Consider the following 23,023-nt stretch of genomic DNA (forward strand, 5'->3'; position numbering starts at 1 on the left):
AAGGACCTTCAGAACTAAGGTTATGCGTAAATCTCTTAGACTGTTCAACGGAATTTCGCGTGGCCTCGCATACTTTCCCGTTTGGAATTTCCAAGGATAAGTGCGGTTAAAGATGGCAAATCGAAGCGTAAATCTAATTGAACGATGATTAACTGCATTTATAGAATAATGCCGGATCTGGCACGCTCACATTTTGGCACCACGTTTTCTTCACGACTACCGTGTAACGCAGACATTTGAAACATTTGCCTTAGAACCATATACTTGATGGTACAGGGATGGCTTATGGTGATTATGTGATGCATTAAAAGGGTGGAGTGCAAGCACGAGTGCTAGAAAACAAAAAAACAGGCCGGCTATCACCTCAAAGGGCGCTCTTCAGTGGATGATAGTGTAGAGAAAAAGATAAAGAGATGCATGAGCGGCCCAGTCTTCGATAAACCTACATAAAGAAGGAATAGAATGCTTGTACAGCTATCTTGGTTATCTCTGGCAAATACCCGCACGTGTGCCTGATTGACTAAAGGCGCCCCTATGGTCATGCTTGTGTGCGTAGGTGATTTATTGTCGATGCATGCTAGCTTTTCAGTGCAGTACTCCCTTTCATCGGGTGAGGGAGTTTTGTGTTGTGTGTCTGACTTGTCTTCTATTCGTGTTTACCCGCATTATCTTTCACAATATTTTCGCACGTAGTCGGACTCAACTTTATTTAGTTCTAATGCGCAGAACCCTTAAATGCGTAGTCAAACATATGCCGACGTACAGACACTAAAATTCCGACTTTTACTTTATTTATTTATTCAATTATTTGACAATACTGTAGGTCTTCTGCAGACCCATACAGGAAGCGGGCATACATCATCACAGGTAACCAGCTAGTTACTAATTTCAGAAAATCCAATATTTTGAGGAACGATACGCACAACAGCGGAATACTTACAATAGCGAGTACAACAATACTACATTGGTGCTCTTCCGATACTTGAGAAGAAGAGAAAAAAATAATAAAAACCACTTACTACGCATGAAAAACAATATATATGTACAAAAGCTTGCAATGCACCACTGCAAAACACGTTTTTCGTTATCGCAACAACAAGAACAGCAAAATGTAATTATACTGGCTCTGTTTACTGCTCCACAAAAGAACCAAATTAATCAATATTTGTAATATTAACAGCTTCACCTGATAGCGCGTTCCAAGCGGTGAGAGCGCGAGGGAAAAAGGAATATTTAAGCACATTGCTGTGGGCATTGTATACATTTATCACGGTTCGTCCTACTAGAACAGCGGCCAGGCGGATGAATATAGTCGTCTTTACAGATTTTTAAGGTGACCGTGAAAAAGAAGATAAAAAACTTCATGGAAGCAACATGATGCCGGCTAGACAGAGTTGCTAGGAGCGCTTGCTGACGCATGTCCGTTGCACTGTCGTGCCAGGAGTATTTTGAGTATATAAACCTCGGGACCCTGTTCTGCAATTTTTCAAGTTTTTCGCGAAGATGGTTTTGATGAGGGTCCTCCACTATTCTTCCGTATTCTGGAATGGGCCTGATCAGGATTTTGTAGGCGGTTAGTTTAACTGCTGAAGGTGCTTTGCTCTGTTTTCTACGCAGAAATCCGAGTTGTTTAAATGCATTGGCACATGTATTGGTAATGTGCTGTTCCCATTTTAAATCTTGCGAGAATGTGACGCCCAGATATTTTACTTTGTCAACTTTGCTAATATTAGAACCATTAAGATTGTACACACAAAAAAGGTCGTTTTTTCTTGGTTAGGCTCATGGACGTGGTTTTAAACACATTTATTTCCATTCCCCACATCTCACACCATTGCGAAATGTTTTGTAAAGAAGAATTGAGTTTAGTTGGTCATCAATACCGTGTATTGTAGTGTAAATGACGCAGTCATCTGCGAAATGTCGCAATGTTACACCTGGTTCTGCACAAGAAGAGATGTCATTAACGTAAACAAAAAATAATGTTGGCCCCAAAACAGACGCTTGGGGTACACCGGAAAAACACTGAGGCAGTCAGAGTCTACGTTGTTTAAGGTTACATACTGGGAGCGATTAGTCAAGTAGGCCGAAATTCATGCAATTACTTTGCTATTAACTACAAAGGATTCAAGCTTGGCTATTATTTTGGAATGAGGCACACGGTCGAAGGCTTTCGCAAAGTCTATGAACATTGCGTCAGCCTGAAGTTTGGAGTCAATTATGCCAGCGAAGTCATGCGCTATTTCTGCACGTTGCGTTACCGTGGAGAGATCCCTACGGAATCCGTGTTGCTTTGGGTACAGCATATTGTTAGATTCTAAGTAATTTACAATGGCTTTGTTGAGGATGTGCTCCATTAATTTACAACAGTAGGTCGTCAGCGATATGGCTCGATACGTGTCCACCATAAATTTATTACCACTTTCATGGACTTCACACTTTGAGTGGACAAATAGGTGAGAAAAATTTATTATTGCGTCTTGGGAAACATCGGTTTGCGCGTTTTACACGAGAAAATATGGCAGTACCGTGCAACTCGAAGTTTCGCGCTAATGAGCACACTACGGAAATAATTGGCAGGTTCTCTTTGCATTCACATTTCAGACAGACCATGCGCATTGCTTACTCGGCTGCTGACACATCCCGTGAAGTTCGGCCTTGAGACCGTAACGAACGCGTCGACGATAAAAAAAATCTTGGCAGATTCTCCGACTAAACGAATAAATAAGTGAAGAAAACACCCAAAGAAATGAGACGTCACCCCTTTGTGTTTTGAAAACGGGTGTAGACGGTTTCATCACCATCGCCGCGGCAGCAATCGTGTGATAGACAATCTATCTGTTGCCAACACGTGCTCAACACACACACACACACACCCGTACGCGTCCTTCCTCGCACCCGCCGGCGGCGTCAGTGCGATATCGGGTGGCGAAGGGGCGCGCGTCCCCGAGGTACGTCACCGTTCTTTCCACGAAACAAGAGCGAGACTTCTCGCGTCCGCCGCGCTGCATCTGCCTGCAAACGGCGCCTCTCTTTCCAACCTCTCCGCTCCAGTTGGCAACAACGCCGAACGAGTCAATCGTGGAGGAAGAAAATGCCGTCAAAGCACCGTGGTTCGTGTTGCCAGATGATGGCGCGTCGGATATGCCTTGTCCCCGGAAGCTGAGCCCCAGGGGACGATGACGAAATAGCGATCGGCCGGTATGGTTTCCGCTTGCGCGTTATGCGTGCGCGTTTACAGCTGTTCCTCGTCGGCTCCCAAAGCACCGAAGACCGCCCGGCTGCGGGTTCATTCTGCATTCCAGCCTCTTAACCTTCAAGGTGAGTTTTCAGCTGACTGTTCAAATGACCGTATAGATGCATACTAGACTTATACGTTTCTTCATTTATTTGATCCCAATGCTTATTTTGCTTACTTATAGCTGCTCTTGGCAACACGCGCAATGTTCAGTCTATAGAACGCTGGGATGTCATTGCTGTGTCGTTGTGTGCAACGAAGGCGAGTGCAGAATTGGTTCATTTGTGAAGCCAAGCTTGATGACAGCCGCTTTCTCCCCTCTTTCTGTTGGACGGGTTATTTTGAAACAAAAAATGAGCGTAGCAATACACGCAGAAGGGAAAATTGGGCATTTGGTCAGCTTGTATTTGACAGCAGCTTGCACTTTGTCTCCAGCTTTCCGAGGGTGAAATTGGGAACTAAATAGTTTTTTTTTCTCAATGAAGCTTCAGGGGTCTTCGGCCTACATCACAGTCATAACATTTGGAACACCCCGGTGCTATATTTAATAATGCGACAGCATCGTAGGGTTGTCAAGGTGTGGAAAAGAGTCCTTTTAGATGACTAAGGAAGAGAGGGAAATGCTCCTGCGCTGGTAGAGGATTGGCCTGACCACATGCATATGACGGGTAAATGAGCTGTGATCGCAAAGGGGTAGGACACTAAATTTTATAAATAGGGATAATTACGACAACAGTCCTTCAGATGGTGATCTTTTAAGTAGCTTGGATACTGCAAATGTTAAGTACAATGATATGTAGCAAGCACTGGGAGTAAGTTCTTCTACCTGCCCTCCTATTCACCATGCTTATAAATGCTCTTTGCCGCAAGATGGTAAGTTGCGCCACTTGGATGACGTTCACGCAGTTTCGGGACGTTAAACTCCACCTATTATTCATTCATCATCAATCTGGATTACATAGTTGAAAATCTAGTTTAAGCGCACCAAAGAAAAAAAAGAGAGGCGGACAAAAGAGGCTGACAAGGAAAGCGCTTGCTCTCACAAGTGACAGTGTATTTAAAGCGGTTGCATGGTTGCTCGCACGTGTGCAACAAAAAAGCACTACTATCGGGATTACAAAACTGTCTGTAATATTTGCCATTTATTATTTTTCGCGAGCACTACGTGTCCAGATACGCGTATTCTTTACTATGAAGCACAGCCGTGGCTCGGCTAGCACAGTCGTGTCCCCTCTTTCGGATGTGGTATGATTCCACTATTTCACGTGTCAGCTGATCCGTTACTGCAAACGCGGTCCTTGTCAGCCTCGCCTGTCCATCTGTATTTTTGTGTGTGTGCGTGCTTCAACAAAATTTTCAACTATGAAGCTCGTAGCCCCTGCGCCATAATGTACTTGATATCATCATTCATATGAAGCGTAACGAGAAGAGACAGAAAAAACGCCACGTTTATTTTGCGCTAAGTCTTTGTGCCTGTTCTTGTTTCTTGTTGCTGCTAACTTTGCGCCACGACTTTCTGGTAACGATGCACGAACAGGCCAACACAACCTATAAAAGCTAACCTACGTTTGCGTAATACGCAGTTAAAACATATTTCATAACAGAGAGAGAGAGAGAGAGAGATAAAGATGCAAGGAAAGGCAAGGAGGTAAACCAGACGCACATCCGGTTTGCTACCCTGCACTGGGGAAGAGATAAAGGGGAGAAAAGAGGTTGCAGACAGATGAGAAGGTATACACAATCATGAGCACACTCGGGGAGCACACACAGTCTACAGGCGGTCGCTCAGGTTTGTTGACTTTAGGTAAAGTAGCAGGGCTTTAGTTGCTTTCTGCGCAACTGAGGCAGATGCCCAAGGTCCTAGTATCTTCTGCACACAAAATGGTTCGGGGTCAAGTTGATTCAAAACCATCCGGAGCTGGCATCGCTGTGTGTCGTAGCAAGCGCAGCTGCACAGGACGTGTTCGATGGTCTCTTCAGCTCCGCAGTAGTCGCATGTAGGAGTGTCTGCCATACCAATGCGAAAGGAGTACACCTTTGTAAATGCAACACCCAAACAAAGGAGGCATAACAGTGTCGCATCGGAGCGGGAAAGTTGCGATGGTAGCTTTAGCTTGAGTGAAGGATCCAATTCACAAAGTTGACACCTTTGGAAGCTGGTAGACGACCAGAACGTGCGTGTGAGATCTCGAGCCAGGAGGTAAAGTTGTCTTGCTGCATCATTCCTTGATAGAGGAATCGGAACTACACGGGTTTCTTCATGGGCTAAGCGGGCTGCATCATCGGCTAATTGATTTCCGGTAATACCGATATGTCCAGGCAGCCATTGATATATAATATCATGCCCTCGTGCTAGAGCTTCATGATGGCAATGTCTTATTTCTTGTACCAATTGGTCATGACTCCTCCTACGCATGGCAGACTGCAAACTCTGAAGCGCTGCCTTCAAATCACAGAATATGACCCATTTTCCTGGACGTTCTTGAACGAGATATTGTAAAGCAGCCCTTATAGCAGCAAGCTCTGATGCCATAGATGTAGTCATATGCGACAACTTAAACTTGATTGTCATTGCTGCAGCCGGAATTACAGCGGCACCTGTTGAACTGCTGGACGAGACGGACCCATCAGCGTATACCTGCGTTCGGTCTAAGTACAACTCATGTAATATTAGCAGTGTTGCTTGCTTCAATGCCACTTTGGAGTGATTGCTTTTCTTTTTGATTCCCGGAATTTCCAGACGTACTTGCGGCTGGTCGAGGCACCACAAAGGACATGCCATTCTCGCAGCTGGCGTATATCCTGATAGAATGCTGTTTAGGTGCTTGGCTATGACGTCTGAAAACGTAGCACGTGGTCTTGCGGAAGGTAGAAGGGCCAAGTGGTGGTCGGGGACACGGCTAGCATGTCGAATGTGCGCTCTAAGACAATCCCCAACTCTATATGTCCTGACTGGATGGTCTTTGGCAAGCATGATGGTGGCATAAGTAGAAGCGCATCGGGGCAGTCCTAGGCAGATACGCAGTGCCTGACCCTGCAAACTCTCCAATGAATGAGTATTCGATTTGCAAGTGTTAGTCAGTACCGGCAAGCTGTAGCGCATTAGACCCAGAAATAGGGCCCTGTACAGCTGTAGCATGGAGGCCACAGAAGTTCCTCATGTTTTTCCGCACATGAATTTCGTTATATGCACAATAGATAGCAGTCTCTTCTTCAAGTACGCACAATGTGGGCTCCACGAAAGACTTCTGTCGATTATTATGCCCAGGAAACGATGCGTCCGTGCATATTTGACACTCTGCCCATTGATGTAAACAGGGTATGGCGTCATTGGTTTGCGTGTAAACGCCATCAACGCGCACTTCACAGTTGATATATTTAGGACTTATTTCTGAAGGTAGGCTGTTGTGAGGGTTGCTGCCCGCTGTATTCGTGCACGCACCTGAGGGCGAGTAACTGCAGCACTCTAGAGGCAAATATCATCGGCGTATATGGATAGGCACACCGACTTTGGCAGAACCTTCACCAGACCAATGAGGGCAACACTGAACAGTGTGGGGCTTAAAACACCTCCCTGAGGTACTCCGCAGTAGGCGTAATGTCGAGCAGTTGTACCCTCATATGTTTGTACAAAGAAACTCCTGCCAGTTATATAATCTTTTATCCATTGAAACATTCGTCCACCAATGCCCATTGCTGCGAGAGAAGTGAGGATGGCATCGTGAGCTTCATTATCATATGCACCCTTCACGTCAAAAAAGAGTGCCACTGATATGCGCTTGCGACTTTTTTCTTGTTGAACAAATGTAGATACGTCAAGGACACAGTCAATGGAGGAGCGGCCCCGACGAAAGCCTGCCATGCATGAAGGGTATTTGGTGTATCTTTCCAAGTAGCACTCGAGACGAAATAGAACCATTCTTTCCATCACCGTTCTTTCCGAGGCAGCTTGCGAGGGCAACAGGGCGATACGCTGTCAAGTCCAATGGTGATTTTCCCGATTTCAAAAGTGGTATTAATCGACTTATTTTCCATTCTCGGGGAACACTGCCGCTGAGCCAGGAGTTGTTGAAGCATGTTAAAAGTTCTTTTCTGGCTTTTTGTCCAAGGTGTCCCAACGCACGATAAGTAATACCATCAGGACCTGGCGATGACATGCGCTTAGAAGCGACTAACGCACCTTCCAGTTCTTCCATGGTGAATGGAATGTCCATTTCTGGTAATCGCGTCTCAGGAACGATCACGGCGTCGATGCTCTCGTTCATAATATTCCCGGCAACTCTCGTGCAAAATTCTTCAGCCACCTCGAGTTCTGTTTTTCCATGATGGAGTGACAAAGCTTCAAAAGGGTGCCGTTGTTGCGGAGAGGAGCGAAGACCACGAACTGTTCTCCAGATATATGACAGCGGTTTATGAGGGTCTAGAGATTCGCAGAATGCTTTCCAGCGTTCACTCTCCAGCTTGTAAATGCGTCTTTGAATCTTTTTATGTAGGCGCCTTGCTTCCCTCAGATCGTAAATTGATCTTGTGCGTCTGTATTGTCGTTCAGCACGCCTTCGTATAGCTCGTAATTTTTCCAGTTCGATGTCAAACTGTGTTATTTTAGACGAAAACGGTAATTTACATTTGGACGCTTGCATAGCTTCCACTATGGTATTTTCCAGGCTGCAGGCGAGGCCTTCTTGGCAAGCGTTTTCAACACGCGATGTAAACAACGACCAGTTAGTGCCAATTGCAACACTGGAAGAGAAATTTTTTATGATACCATCGATCGTCACGTAGGTGGGTGTGTGATCACTCCCATGAGTCTCAATATCGCAAAACCACTTAACTTTGAGAGAGAAGCAACGTGACACCAATGTCAGGTCAAGGCAACTGCCATACGTGAGACCCCGCAGATATGTGGGGGTACTATCGTTCATGATGGAAAGGTCGTAATCGGAAGCTAATGTAACAATGTTCCGGCCCCTGGCATTCATCCTAGTGCTCCCCCAAAGCATGTGATGGGCGTTGAAGTCACCGGTGATGATTCAAGGCCCATCGGTCCTCATTAGGATGTCTTTTAATCTGTCGCAGTCAAATCGCGATGACGGAGATATATATCCACCTCTAAGCGTGAACGAAACTGCATTCTTCTTTACACGAAGACACACGTACTGATTGTCGTCATTTGAACTTATTGGGTGCGAAAGATAAGTCAAGTCTGTGCGAATGTAAACAATTACTTTGCTTCGTTCTTCGCAAGCGACTGACAAAAAGCTTCATAACCGGACAATCTATAAGGCGTTGATACGTTTGGTTCACATATGACAAGTATAGGGAATGGATTGGCCCGAACGAATTGGCGAAAGTCCGAGTTACGGGACTTCATGCCCCTGACATTCCACTGAAAAATCGACGCACTTTTAACTTCAGTGCGGAAGATGAGATTTTGTTGAGCCATTGTGCTTATACGAAGTTAGCAAGAACTGGATTCAGTGCATCCAGTATTTGCAGTGCACTCTTAGCAGACAGAGATTGTATGCTGCTCGGTAGCGTGCGAATCGTGGCAATTATTGATTGCACGATTGCAGTCACTTGGCTGTCTTGGTTGGAAAGATCTCGAACAGGGATCGCGGACTGGCCGTCATTAAACTCCTTCGGTTCGCTGGATGCTGCTTGCCTTTGAAGTACAGGCCACTCTGTCGCAGTTAGGGTATGCTCACTGGCTTTGTCCTTTACAGCCTTTCCCACGGCATGTGGTCTGGGAGGCAATGGAGGTGGTACTCATGAGGGATCTGGCAAACGTGTCGAGGAGGTAGGGGGCGTCCTCGAAGACCGACGTCGACGTGAACGACGCCTTCTGACTTTAGCTGCGGCTTCTCGATGAGATGAGTGATCGCGCACCATCTCCTTCAAGATGGCAATTTCGTTCTGAATCCGCGGGCAGTCCTTCGATGTGGCTTCATGGGATTCATTGCAACTAGAGCATTTCTTGACAGTTGCGACGCACTTATCCGCTTCATGATGCTCGGCGCAGTGGTGGCATACCCCCGAATTCTCGCAGACGCTGCTCATATGTCCATGTTTCATGCATCTACGGCACTGGAGAGGCTTTGGAATGAAAGGCCGCACAGCATGTCTGAAGTACCCCACCTTCACATGAGAGGGGAGTGATGTGCTCTTAAACGCAATCTTCCCACAGCGAGACTTGCCTAGCCGGGTTACATCAACAATTGGAGTATCAGTTGTTGACTTGACAAGAAATTGTAAGCCATTAATGGAAATAGCCACATCTATGTCGTAGATCACGCCGGTTACTACATCACATCCCAAGGGAACATGAGAGCGCACCTAGTTGCCGTCCAAGTCAGTTACACTGCGCAGAACGCCCAACGCGCTTGCGTGCAAAACGTCCACAGCCAGCATAATCTTTCTGGCGTTCACTCTTATGTCCGTGATCTCATTTGGCACGAGCGTTTCCAAAGATGCCTTAACAGACACAGACTGTGTGTTAAGGCGTTTAATGCTGACGGTAGGAAGTGCAGGCAGAAACAGGATGGTATAAGTGTTCGATTTTGGCGCTTCACTTACAGTTTGAATAGTTGAGGATGAGGATGTCCTCATGTTCTTCCTCTTCGCTTTGCGGCTCAGCACAGGTTGGAAACCGTCATGTGAGAAGTCCTCACTGCTGAGATAGTAAGCATGAGTATCTTCACTGTCGCTGTCACTCGCTTGTCCCATCCGCTTCCTGGAGGCGGCCGCCGCTGACGCCGCTGGTGCCAGCAGGCGCCCGGGGTGGTCTACATTCATCCCCTCCACGGGAGCAGCGAAAACTGATAAACAGACTTAAATTACAACTGAAATACGCTGGAGTTAGCAGAAGTAGCTCCTATTCAAAAACACACCTCTTCGTCTTGCCCCATATTTCATAACAACATGCGAAGAATATATGGTTCCTGCAATATCACCAGTAATATATTCATCGGATATTTCATAACAGCATGCGAAGAATATATTACTGGTGATATTGCAGGACCCATTGATAAATTGATATGTGGAGTTTCACGTCCCAAAACCACCATATGATTAAGAGAGACGCCGTAGTGGAGGACTCCGGAAATTTTGGGCACCTGGACTTCTTTATGTGCACCCGAATCTAAGCACATGGGCCTACAACATTTCCGCCTCCATCATAAATGCAGCCGCCGCAGCCGGGATTAAATCCCGTGACCTGCGGGTCAGCAGCCGAGTACCTTAGCCACTGGACTACCACGGCGGTGCTTGCAGGACCATGAGTTATGCCATATTTATAGATGAATTTTACCGCCATTATCCTTGTTCGTGGAACAGTTCAACATGTGGGACATACTTATTTAGTACCCGTCATTAGAGTATTCGACTGCTGAACCGAAAGTCAAGGTATCAAATCCCGGCCGTGGAGGCCACATTTTTATGGGGGAAGTATACTAGAGGGCCGTGTGTTTAGATTTAGGGGCACCAAGCTGAGGAAGCAAGGGTGGCTGAAATTTCGAGAACCTTCCACTTCGGCTTTTTTATACTTAAATTGTGATTTAGTGACGTCAGAACTTCACAATTGAAATATTAACAGCATATATATATATATATATATATATATATATATATATATATATATATATATATATATATATATATATATATATATATATATATATATATATATATATATATATATATATATATATATATATTATTATTATTATTATTATTCACCCGAGAAACGAGTTGCGTCAAAGAGCGCACTAAGCGAACACATACGAAATTTATTATCACGCGATACGGAAAAGCTGATTCAGCTCAATTGCGGTGTGGTTGTCCCCCTTGGCACAACCTTGCAGGTTTGACAACCGCCAGCTGCATTTTGATTTTTACCAGTAGCAGAAACACTGGAGTATTCGGGGCAAGCGATGGCAGTTAGTGTGTAGAGGCTGACCAATTGTTTACTTTTATTGTTCATTCTATTGCAGTAATACAGATGGGGTGCCATGGTTGAGGGCCCTCGAATACTGTCATCAAGCTGGACGTTCTAGTCGCTCATCACAAAGCACACCTGTTAGGTTCCTAAGAGAATGCTGCAACCGAAGCCTGAATTAAATCCACGACCTCTGCGAAAGTAACATTCCTCGTGTCAGAGCCAGGTAGGGTAGGTTGAATCGCTACGCCAGGCGAATGACTTTACTTTTCCGTAGTGATGATGCACCATGCTCCTTATGAAAATTTTGGGCGAGTTAGAATACTTGCGCGACTAATGCAATGCTATGAGATTAAAACGCCAAAAAACGAGCGCTAATTCGTAATTGAAAAATTTGTTTCAGATAAAGACGTAGCGGTGAAAAAAAACGAGCATGGTCGACAAGTCCATTGGATGAAGTCTAAATTATGCCAGTTAAAATAAACACGGGCGCATCTTTAAGAAAATAAAACATGTCCCTTAATATAAGACGTGCCAAGCAGATATACAAACTCTTTCTCTGTTTAGGAAATTGACGAATGGCTAACGCACTCGTCTCCTGTTCTTCTAATGTGAAAATCTATGATTCCTTCTCGGGTTAATTAGTTAGTGTGCCTAGAGAGTACGTATATATATCTACAATCATAAGACAGCAGCCACAGGTAAAACAATGCGGCGTAAAATATGGTGCATCAGGTCTTATTTCAAAGACTGGTTAAGCTCCTCGAACGCTGATACATTTACTGCTATGACCCACATACCATTTACCACAAGTACGGTGAATAGTTGATTTATATGTAGGATTTAACGTCAAAAACCACCACATAAGAGGCGCCGTAGTATCGGGCTCCGGAATTTCGACAACCTGGGGTTATTTAACGCGCACCCAAATCTGAGCACACGGGCATACAGCATTTTGGCCTGCATGAAAAATGCAGCTGCCACAGCCGGGATTCGATCCCGCGACCTGCAGGTCAGCAGCCTGGTACAGTAGAGTGAATCGTGGTCACAACTCTACTATTACAGGTTGCATAAATAGAAACTTGTTTAGCTTAACTGATATCAGTTTTTTTCACTAGCTTCTATTTTTTTCTGAACAAGAAGGCAAATTGTAGATAGATCTTCTAGAGCAGCAAACATTGTGTTTTATTCGCAAATGTTTTCACGACATTCCTCAAGCTGTGAGAATTGACACCCTATCTTATTTTTCCTTATGATCACTGGTGTCAGGAAGATCTTGATTTTCACCCCGTTCCAAGAGCCTCTCACTACAACAAGCCAGAGATAACTCCGCGAAACATGCATTCTGAAGCCTCTGAATCTGTGGTTGGACACAGCGCTCCGCACCATGCTCACGGGACTTCGTAATAGCAGGCTTTTGAGCAGTAAATGCGATTTCATTTTTCGTAACTTTTGGTGGTCCTAAACATAAGTGTAGTACCGTTTTTTTCGACGACATGAACACGGTTATCAACCTAGGAAACATGGCTAACTCATAGAAAATGACAAAAGTCTAATAACTGTAATTTCTTGCCCTCGATCAACTCAACCGTAAACGTAACGCCAAGTCCTCACTCACGAGAAAGCATGGAGACATTTGTCTCCTTTTTACTGTTAATACACAAAAAAAATTACTCAAGGTAGTCGCGAAAATGTCAAAACAAAAAGGAGTATGCTAATTTCTTTAAAACTTAAAGTTTTCTTCAATTTCCATCGAATTAGAAGCCCGGTAATTAAGAAGATTAGTTGAGATGTTGAGGACTAATTCTATTTTCTAGGCAAGACGAAAGAATTTGCAGTGTAAAAGCACTAGTAACTGATTTGAACGAAGACATCAAAGGGACACTACCACGATCAGGGCAAAAATTTATTATAACTAGCCCATTTCCCTAGTTTAAAGGGACACTAAAGATAAACAATGACTTGGTTTACTTTATTAGACTACACTCTGAGCACAGTAAAAAGTTCATTTTTAGCGAACAAAATCAAGACTGAATTACTGTCTTAAATTTGTCGCTGGAATCTGCGTGCGCGACGTAACAAATTTCAAAGCGTAATTTTCGTATTTTCGTGACATTGGCTGAGTTAAATCTGCTCAACCTTCGTGTGCTATGTCTATGGAACGCTTGAAGGTAATCTACTTCAATTTCATCGATAAGAAGCTTACTAGTATCCAGTAGATGCCATCAAAGTTTAATGACATAATAGTGTTTGGTGTGGGAATCTTGATGTGGTGTCTTCACTCCCGTTTTAAATGAGAAGCATTCCTTAGCGAACTTCAGCTGCTTTGAGCGTATCTATCTATCTATCTATCTATCTATCTATCTATCTATCTATCTATCTATCTATCTATCTATCTATCTATCTATCTATCTATCTATCTATCTATCTATCTATCTATCTATCTATCTATCTATCTATCTATCTATCTATCTATCTATCTATCTATCTATCTATCTATCTATCTATCTATCTATCTATCTATCTATCTATCTATCTATCTATCTATCTATCTATCTATCTATCTATCTATCTATCTATCTATCTATCTATCTATCTATCTATCTATCTATCTATCTATCTATCTATCTATCTATCTATCTATCTATCTGTCTGTCTGTCTGTCTGTCTGTCTGTCTGTCTGTCTGTCTGTCTGTCTGTCTGTCTGTCTGTCTGTCTGTCTGTCTGTCTGTCTGTCTGTCTGTCTGTCTGTCTGTCTGTCTGTCTGTCTGTCTGTCTGTCTGTCTGTCTGTCTGTCTGTCTATCTATCTATCTATCTATCTATCTATCTATCTATCTATCTATCTATCTATCTATCTATCTATCTATCTATCTATCTATCTATCTATCTATCTATCTATCTATCTATCTATCTATCTATCTGTCTATCTATCTATCTATCTATCTATCTATCTATCTATCTATCTATCTATCTATCTATCTGTCTGTCTGTCTGTCTGTCTGTCTGTCTGTCTGTCTGTCTGTCTGTCTGTCTGTCTGTCTGTCTGTCTGTCTGTCTATGTATCTGTCTATGTATCTGTCTATGTATCTGTCTGTCTGTCTGTCTGTCTGTCTGTCTGTCTGTCTGTCTGTCTGTCTGTCTGTCTGTCTGTCTGTCCGTCCGTCCGTCCATCTACGACTTTAAGCTCTCGTGGTCGTTTCGTTAATGGTATCGATACGGAAATCGCTGTGGCATAAGATAACCGTATGACGAGTACGAGTGACAAGTCATACCATGAAAATCGTGACATGTATGTCGTGAATGTCATGTTTACATTTCATGGTGTTGCTGCTCTTGCAGTGGTTGCGTTCACATGACATGTTGCAAAATTGGTATGGTAGGACATGACTGCATGGCGAACACAAGCGACAGACCCTAAAAAATAATGATATGCATGCCATGTAACGACACGACTACATACCACACTCATGATGCGTTCGTGGCCGTTTCGGTAGCTTCGCATATACCTAATTTGGTATTACGGGACGTCAATGGATGACAAAGGTATGCGACTGATGCAATAACGAGTATAATGAGATTCGTGTCATGTAAAACCATGACTACATATAACGCTCCTGATCCACTCGCGGCCGTTTCGCTAGCTGCACATATAACAAATTAGGTATTAAGAGACGTGAATGGATGTAGAAGGTATGCAAGTGGTGCGAACATGATAATTATGAGATGAGTGTCATGTGACACCATGACTACATGCCACGCTCATGATGCGCTCCAGACCATTTCGCTAGCTTTACATATACCAACTTTGATATTACGGGGCGTTAATGGATGACGAAGGTATGTGACTGGTGCAAACATGATAATCAGGAGATGCGTGTTATGTAAAAACATGACTACATGCCACACTCAAGACGTCAATACACCTTGACTTGACCCGGCGCGCGTGCGAGCTGGCGTTCATTTCGCTGGCGTTCGCGATCCGCAGTGCGCCATATGTCGGTCTTCCGCATATAGGGTCGCCTGACAGAATCCTGCTGAGCCCAGGCTGCCACAGGATACGGTTAGAGGTACTACGGCGCTGGCATGGTCGTGGGAGGAGGAGGAGAACAAATTATTCATCCCAAGAGGGAAAGGTGCGGTGGTGGAGTGTCAGAGGAGTCTACCCAGCGTAGGTCTCGGATACCTTCTTGGCCAAATCCAAGATCTGGTCCTGGACCTCGGGCGCCGAGCTGCACATAGCAGCCTCCCACTGCTCCTTACTAATAATGTGTAGAGAATTCTTTGGTGGGTTTCGAAACACCCCCACATGATATGGTGTAGGTTAGCTCTTTGTTGACAGAAAATGCACAAAGGGGAGGGGTATATCGCAGGGCGTATAAGATGGCGAAAAGATGGGGTAGGAAACGTACGAGTCTATAACTGGCGCCATAGTATTTAATGGTAGCGCAAAGCTCCATGATGTAAGGGGGGTATATAGTGCGCTGTAGGTGGTAGTGATTTGCTATATCACGGAAGGTCAAAAGACGATCTCTCGCGCTGAAAAAGGCCGCGTGGTTTAAGGCGCCATCAGAGGCCTGCGCTCGGCCGGTCATTCCTCGAGCACAGGTATGAGCCGCCTCATTGCCACTCAACCTCGCATGTGCGGGCGTCCATATGAGAGCAACGTCTTGCGTGGGAGGATGTTTCTTAAGAATTGAAAGGGCAGTTGATGAGATGCGACCTGCGCTGAAGTTGCGTGTGGCAGTTTTGGAGTCACTTACAATCATAGTGATATTGGGGATGGATTGAGCGCAAATAAGGGCAAACGTATCGATATGACTAAGTGCGCTCTCACAAAGTTTGTCTTTTGGTTACTCACAGACCTAAAGCGATTGCAGCCTCCTCTGCCTCCTCCGAAGAGTTGACAGTGACGCATGCCAGTGACGTTTTGAGCACCTTGCGGTTATAGTCGACAGCAGAGAGGGCATAGGATGAGGAGGATGGGTATTCTGCCGCATCGACATAGAGCACGTCATTGGCTCCATGCAATTTTTTCTGAAGAGCTTCTGCTCTTTGGATTCGGTGCTTAGTATGACATGTTGGATGCATGTTTTTAGGAAGGGGCGGTATGAGTAATTGTTTGTGTATGTTTTGGGGACTGTTGTATTTAGCATTGGTGAGTGAGGTGAAGTTTATTCGGGTAGACGATATAATGTGGCGACCTGCGCTAGTGGTCGCGAGCTTTGCGCATTCAGTTGTTAAATGGGCTTCACGGATTTCACATAGGGTATTTATGACTCCTGTCTGGTGGAGTATTGCATTAGAGGTATTGATTGCAATGCCTAGCGCGTATTTGTAAACTCTGCGGAAGAGGGTGTTGACCGATTCCTCCTCTGCTAATTTAAGGTGAAGGTAAGGAAGGGTATATGTGATTTTACTAATCAGAAAAGCTTGTATTACACGAAGTAACTCTGACTCTCGGAACTCTTCATTTCTCCCTGAGATTTTTCCTATAATTCTTAGGGTGTTTTCAATGGTATTGCACAAAGCGTCGAGTGTGGACGTATTAAGTCGGTTGTTTTGGATAAATAAACCTAGCACACGAATGCGTGATACTCTAGGAATGAGGCACCCATATAAGTAAACTTCGATCATTGGAACGTGTTTGTTCCGACGATGAGTTGGCAGAAGGAGTAACTCTAATTTAGTTGGGGTAAAATAGAGATTCATCTGAGATGTTAGTGCTGCTATTGTATCTACAGCTGTTTGTAGGGTGTCTCGAATGTGTCCATCTGAGCCTCCTTTCACCCATAAGGTGATATCATCGGCATAGATGGAGAAGTTCAAGTCAGGGATACGTTGAAGAGCGTTGGGCATAGGTGGCATAGCCTGGCTAAAAAGGATTGGAGAGGGCACTGACCGTTGAGGTGTTCTGAAGCTGCCTAGTGTATAGGGTGAGGAATGTTCTGGTCCTAATGTTAATGAAGCTGTGCGGTCTGTGAGGAAACTTTCGATGTAAGGGTAGATTTTAGCGCCACAATAAATGCAGTTGAAGCCAGCATATATAGCTGACTGGGCTACGTTATCGAATGCTCCGTGTATGTCTAGACCAAGGATTGCCTGAGTATCCTCGCTCTGGTTAGGAGTTATGATGTCGTGTTGAAGGCGAAGAATCGCATCTTGTGCTGAAAGTGAGGCCCTAAAACCAATCATTTCTGGAGGCAGTAGTCCATTATCCACCACATGTATCTGAAAGCGTGCAAGCACAACATGTTCCATAGTATTTCCGAAACACGATGTTAAGGAAATGGGCCTGAGATTTTCCACTAAGGGAGCTTTGTTCGGTTTAGGTATAAATACGACTCTGGAATCTTTCCACGAAGGTGGAAGGGTGCCCGTGTCAAAACAGTCGTTAAAGTACTCAGTCAAAGCTTTAATAGAAATAGGGTAAAGATTTCTAAGTAATATGTTGTTAACGCGGTCGGGACCTGAAGCCGATGTGGTACGGAGTGTTGCGAGGGCGTGCCTAACTTCCGCATGCGTTATCGGCGCATCTAATGAATTTTAGGTTTCCCTGTGTAAGATGGTATAGAATCTTTACGTAATTGAGGTAAATGCAACGTGCGGAGGTTGTCCTAAATCGAAGGGCTGTCCTAAATGGTCACTGTGCTTGTGTAACAGTTTAGTGATAGCGTGAGAGTGTCGTGCGCGAGAAGTGCTGGGTTCTAGCAGATGTCTTAGTTGCCACGTTCGTTTATTACTGAGGTGGTCATGCATTCCTTCACAAAGCTGACCCCATTGTTGTGCCGCCAATTGAGTCGTGTATCGCTCAATTTGTCGGTCTAGCTTCGCTATCCTAATGCGGAGTTTCCTGTTGTGGCGCTGGTTTTTCCACTGTCGCAGAAGTGACTGTTTTGCTTCCCACATATGGAGAAGCTTGGAGTCGAGAGTAGTTATCGGGGTGTCAGGGGGTAGAGTTTTCGTGTGAATTTCAACATCTTTTTAAAGCTGTTGACTCCACTCGGTAAGGTCTGCAATACGTGAGGGAGCGGTGCTGTTGCGGGTCTCTCTAAATTTCTCCTATTCTGTGAGCACCAGCGGTTTAGGGGCAATGGGTCTGTGTTTTAGCTGTAAAGTAATGCTAATAATGTAATGATCACTGCCAAGATTAGTTTGAATGTTAGTCCAAACCATTGTGGGGACATTGTGAGTGAGGGTGAGATCGGGCGATGTATCTTTGTTCACACTGTTCCCCAAACGAGTAGGCTCCTCCGGGTCGTTGTGCAGTGTAAAGCGATGTGCCTGAATATGGGACCAGAGGGCTCTACCTTTAGGTCTAGATGCGGTGTAACCCCACGCTGGGTGGGAGGCGTTGAAATTCCCACTATGAGGAGGGTGTGTTTGCCTGCCGAGGATGTAGCTCGGGCAAGTAGGGAATCGAAGCGGTGCCTTTGCTGTTGCGGTCTACTATATACGTTGAGAATGTATAAGAATGGTAAGTTAAGTTTATCAGGTAGTATTTGGAGAAAGTCGTGCTCAATGTCAATGTCAACAAATTTGGAATAGGTAACTGTAAGGCACTTCTGAGTTAGACAGCAGTGTTTGGTTTAGTATCAGCCGGATTTTGATGCATTCTATAGCCTGGCAGCTGCACTACACCATTTGTTTCTTGTAACACAATGATTGGGGGAGGGGTAGTTGGTGATTTGATGTAAAGCAGGAGGCATGCCTTTTTTCGGTGAGACCCCCGTGCAGTTCCATTGCAATACGCAAAGTTCAGTGCGGTTACGAGCAGCCATTTTCTCTAGGTTGATTTGGCTTAGGTCGGGCAAGCTCTGGATGGTTAGCGTGGACCGTGTCGATCCACTGCGTGACTCTATCTAGGGTTTGTTGCATCGGTAACATGGCTTGTTGTATCGAGGCCACGGGCTCATGTAGCTTCTGCAAGGAAGCTGTCGAGAAGGTAATAAAATTGTCTAGTTTTTCCTCAAGTTTGGTTACTTTTTCTCTCTCTTTGTCAACCTTCTCTAGTTTCGCTTCGACTTGTTCTACTCGCTCATCGAATGACAATGTGGGAGTCAAGACTTTTCATTTTTGCGCAGGTGGTTGAGCGGGGTGCATAGCTATAGGGGTGGTTGAGAGAGGAGCTGGTGCTGGTGAGATAGGTATAGGGGTGATGGTCGTGGGTCGACGAACAGCGCCTGCATAGCCGTATCCGTTCGGCTGGTAGGATACTTCTGGAGCCAATAGACGACGCACAGCGTCTGCATAGGTATACGAGTTTGGACGATGCGGTGGAGCAGAATATTGCTGAGGAGAGGCAAACGCTTGTCGAAGTGCATTGCGAACGACTTCAGCGACGGAGGCTACCGTGGACTGTTGCTGCGGGGGCGCCTGTGACTGCAACTAGCACTTTGCGTTCTCCTCGCGATCTCCTCACGCACGGTCTGTCTAATTACGTGGCGTAGAGAAAACTCGTCGTTTGCAGTAAGTGCGGCGGTGCCTGCAGCTGAGCCGGTGGCCGGGCGATCAGACTGTCGGTACCGTTGCTGCAGCGCATGCTATATTGCGGTAGCCTTCCTGGTGAACTCGTCCACTCTTGTTGGCGGATTGCACACAAGACCAACAAATAGGTGCTCTTTGACGCCCCTCATGAGATGGCTTAGCTTTTGAACCTCGGGCATGTTGGAATCCACGCGGTGGCACAGACGCACCATATCCTCAGCAAACATGGCGACGCTTTCATGCAGCTTTTGGGTGCGTCCTTCAAGAAGGCGTTGTGCGTTTTCGCGTCATGATCGGCACTGCAAGCACTTTTGGCGTCTATATAACAGTCTATCTATCTAACAATCTATCTATCTATCAATCTATCTATCCGCTTACGTCCGAGTGCTCTCGTAATCGCGTGAACCAAAATTAGTATAGGAGGATAAGATATTTTCATGAATAGGACGCGATAGTCAAGACATGAATGCTTTCATAATCCTGTAGCGTACACCGTAAAACACCTTCCACTAAAGAGTGGCACAAATCTGCAGGCGGGTATGTGCCACTGGTATACGCCACAGGTGATCGACACTTGGAATCTACCCAGCAACAACGAGAACACATAGGAGCAGTTTTAACACGTGAGCGTTAAGAAAAAACTTGACATCGCAACGCGGATAAACAAATGCAAAGAATAAATGTCAAGGCCTCAGCAGGAATCGAACCCAAGAATTATACATGCAATCAAGCATTCTACCACAAAGCCACGCCAGGTCTCAGAACTATTTTTTTTTAAATAGACCGTAATGTTGTGAAACGTTAACTCTGGTTGCCTTGCTGGCTATCCAATTATATCACGATAACATACGTACTCCTATATATACGATACATTTGTGACGTCGGGTTAACGTCAGTTGTAGTTAGATGCCATGTGCTAAAGTCGACTTATGTAAGAGCGTTCAAGGTTACTATCCCTGCGAATACCAGCGCTTCATATCAGCTTATCACTTCTGGTGTTGCTAATACTCATGTTCCCCGTTGACATCATCACGGAAGTGCGAAAAGTTGATTATGCAAACATCTGCACCTTGTGTCTGCGCATGCAATATTTGTACATATATTTAGTGTCATTGCATGACATGTCGCGAGCTAAAAATTGCAACATGGTGAGCTTCCTTAAGCATGCTTCGCATAAAGTTGATTGATTGATTTGTGGGGTTTAACGTCCCAAAACCACCATTTGATTATGAGAGACGCCGTAGTGGAGGGCTCCGGAAATTTTGACCACCTGAGGTTCTTTAAAGTGCACCCAAATCTGAGTACACGGGCCTACAACATTTCCGCCTCCATCGGAAATGCAGCCGCCGCAGCCGGGAATCGAACCCGCGACCTGCGGGTCAGCAGACGAGTACCTTAGCCACTAGACCACCGCGGCGGGGCGTGCTTCGCATAAAGTCGATTATTATGGTATGTAGGATATGCCGGTTTATTTTTCGAAAAACGGTTGCGGCAACCTAAATGGCAACCTTGTCGACGGTGCCTGTTAGTCAATATAAAGAAAACCCACAAAGTTTCAGAACAAATAGGTATATTCCTGCTGATTACCAAATGCATAAAACAAAACTGGATTTTGTAACTGTTTCATCCCCAGAAAAGTTATGCGTTCCGATTTCTTTAGAAATGCCGACATGCTCGTGTTTGCCAGAAAAAAAAGAAAATGAAGAATAAAACAACCATTTCACATGGAACCTTTTCGCAAAAGTGCTCCATATGTTTAACGTTCGGCTCCATCCTGAGATGTCACGCCATTCTCGCAGGCACACTACTCGGCAACGGCTCTTTTACAATAAAACCATATGGCACTGAAGGAAGAACAAAGACAGAAATATTGTAGCACGTGATTTTCAGTACACTGTATTCTCTTTGACACATGTGTCTACGCGCGTAATAATTACACTTGCAAGTCTAGCATCATTGTAATACATCAGCTTTTCTTTTTCGAGTGTTCATCGTACATTCGAAAAGCACCGATTGAATTGTATTTTGCTTTTGGCAGTGAATGGCAACTGATCTAGCAGAAAATAAATAAATCTTGCATTGCATGTAAAAGTTTAAATATGTACACAATTCACGCTACACGCACTCGATAATCTATACAAAGAGGAAAATGAGCAAATAACTATACCTTATGCAGCCAATGCATGTATAGACCATATATCTTACTTTACAAGCGCCCTTGAGTGTCCCCAGGGCGCTACGTAGATCTCATTGATGATCTTAGCATCGCTGGCGTCAACTGGTAGACATAGACGTGTGGAGGGTTCCCCTTCAAAGGAGAGTCAATGGCGCTCCCCTCCATATCAATGCATTGTATGGGTGCACATTCTAGGCAATATAGTACGGGACAGACTTCGCGCGCCGACTATTAGGGGGCAAGGGGGGTAGAGTGCGCCCACTGCACCCCCTCTTGTGCACGCCTATGCCGACAGATGTACGTATACTCCATTTCTTACATCAGGTGCAACGCTGTGAAAGCTATGCAAGAAGTTCGGTCAGAAACATGTGTGACTTCACACGTCTCGCGCCTTGCTTTCTTCGTTGTAAACGCTCATGCGAGACGAGCACATCTTACATCAGATGCAACGCTGTGAAAGCTATGCAAGAAGTTCAGTCAGAAACATGTGTGACTTCACACGTCTCGCGCCTCGCTTTCTTCGTTGTAAACGCTCGTGCGAGACGAGCACATCTTACATCAGATGCAACGCTGTGAAAGCTATGCAAGAAGTTCGGTCAGAAACATGTGTGACTTCACACGTCTCGCGCCTCGCTTTCTTCGTTGTAAACGCTCGTGCGAGACGAGCACATCTTACATCAGATGCAACGCTGTGAAAGCTATGCAAGGAGCTCGGTCAGAAACATGTGTGACTTCACACGTCTCGCGCCTCGCTTTCTTCGTTGTAAACGCTCGTGCGAGACGAGCACATCTTACATCAGATGCAATGCTGTGAAAGCTATGCAAGAAGTTCGGTCAGAAACATGTGTGACTTCACACGTCTCGCGCCTCGCTTTCTTCGTTGTAAACGCTCGTGCGAGACGAGCACATCTTACATCAGATGCAACGCTGTGAGAGCTATGCAAGAAGTTCGGTCAGAAACATCTGTGACTTCACACGTATCGCGCCTTGCTTTCTTCTTTGTAAATGCTCGTGCGAGACGAGCACAAACGCGCCTGTCACGAATGGCTACAAGTAAAACATCAAGAAATAAGAACCAAGACAAGCCGCATAACGGGGCGTTTTCATCTCCGAGGCACAAAACAGAAAGAAGGAAATAAGTGTTCATCATGTCGGAGATACAAATATAATCCTACTGTTTCTTAGCGTGAA

General features: G+C 45.0%; 1 protein-coding gene across 8 annotated transcripts in view; it reads left to right on the forward strand.

Moving 5' to 3' along the window:
• LOC119172020 (cytochrome P450 2J1) overlaps window positions 1–23,023 on the forward strand; it is a 273,137-nt gene that overhangs the window by 45,049 nt on the left and 205,065 nt on the right. For 3 of the 8 annotated variants that reach the window (XM_075886659.1, XM_075886662.1, XM_075886678.1), the window contains exon 1: window positions 1,539–3,321. The exons of 1 other annotated variant lie outside the window; for it this stretch is intronic. The gene's annotated coding sequence lies outside the window, so the exon portion shown is untranslated. Of the gene's footprint in view, window positions 1–1,536; window positions 3,322–23,023 lie in introns of those variants that run through there. 4 more of the 8 variants (XM_075886682.1, XM_075886653.1, XM_075886673.1 and 1 more) reach the window with 4 other exon arrangements.

Source organism: Rhipicephalus microplus, chromosome 1 (assembly GCF_043290135.1).
Source record: "Rhipicephalus microplus isolate Deutch F79 chromosome 1, USDA_Rmic, whole genome shotgun sequence".
Taxonomy (NCBI): domain Eukaryota; kingdom Metazoa; phylum Arthropoda; class Arachnida; order Ixodida; family Ixodidae; genus Rhipicephalus; species Rhipicephalus microplus.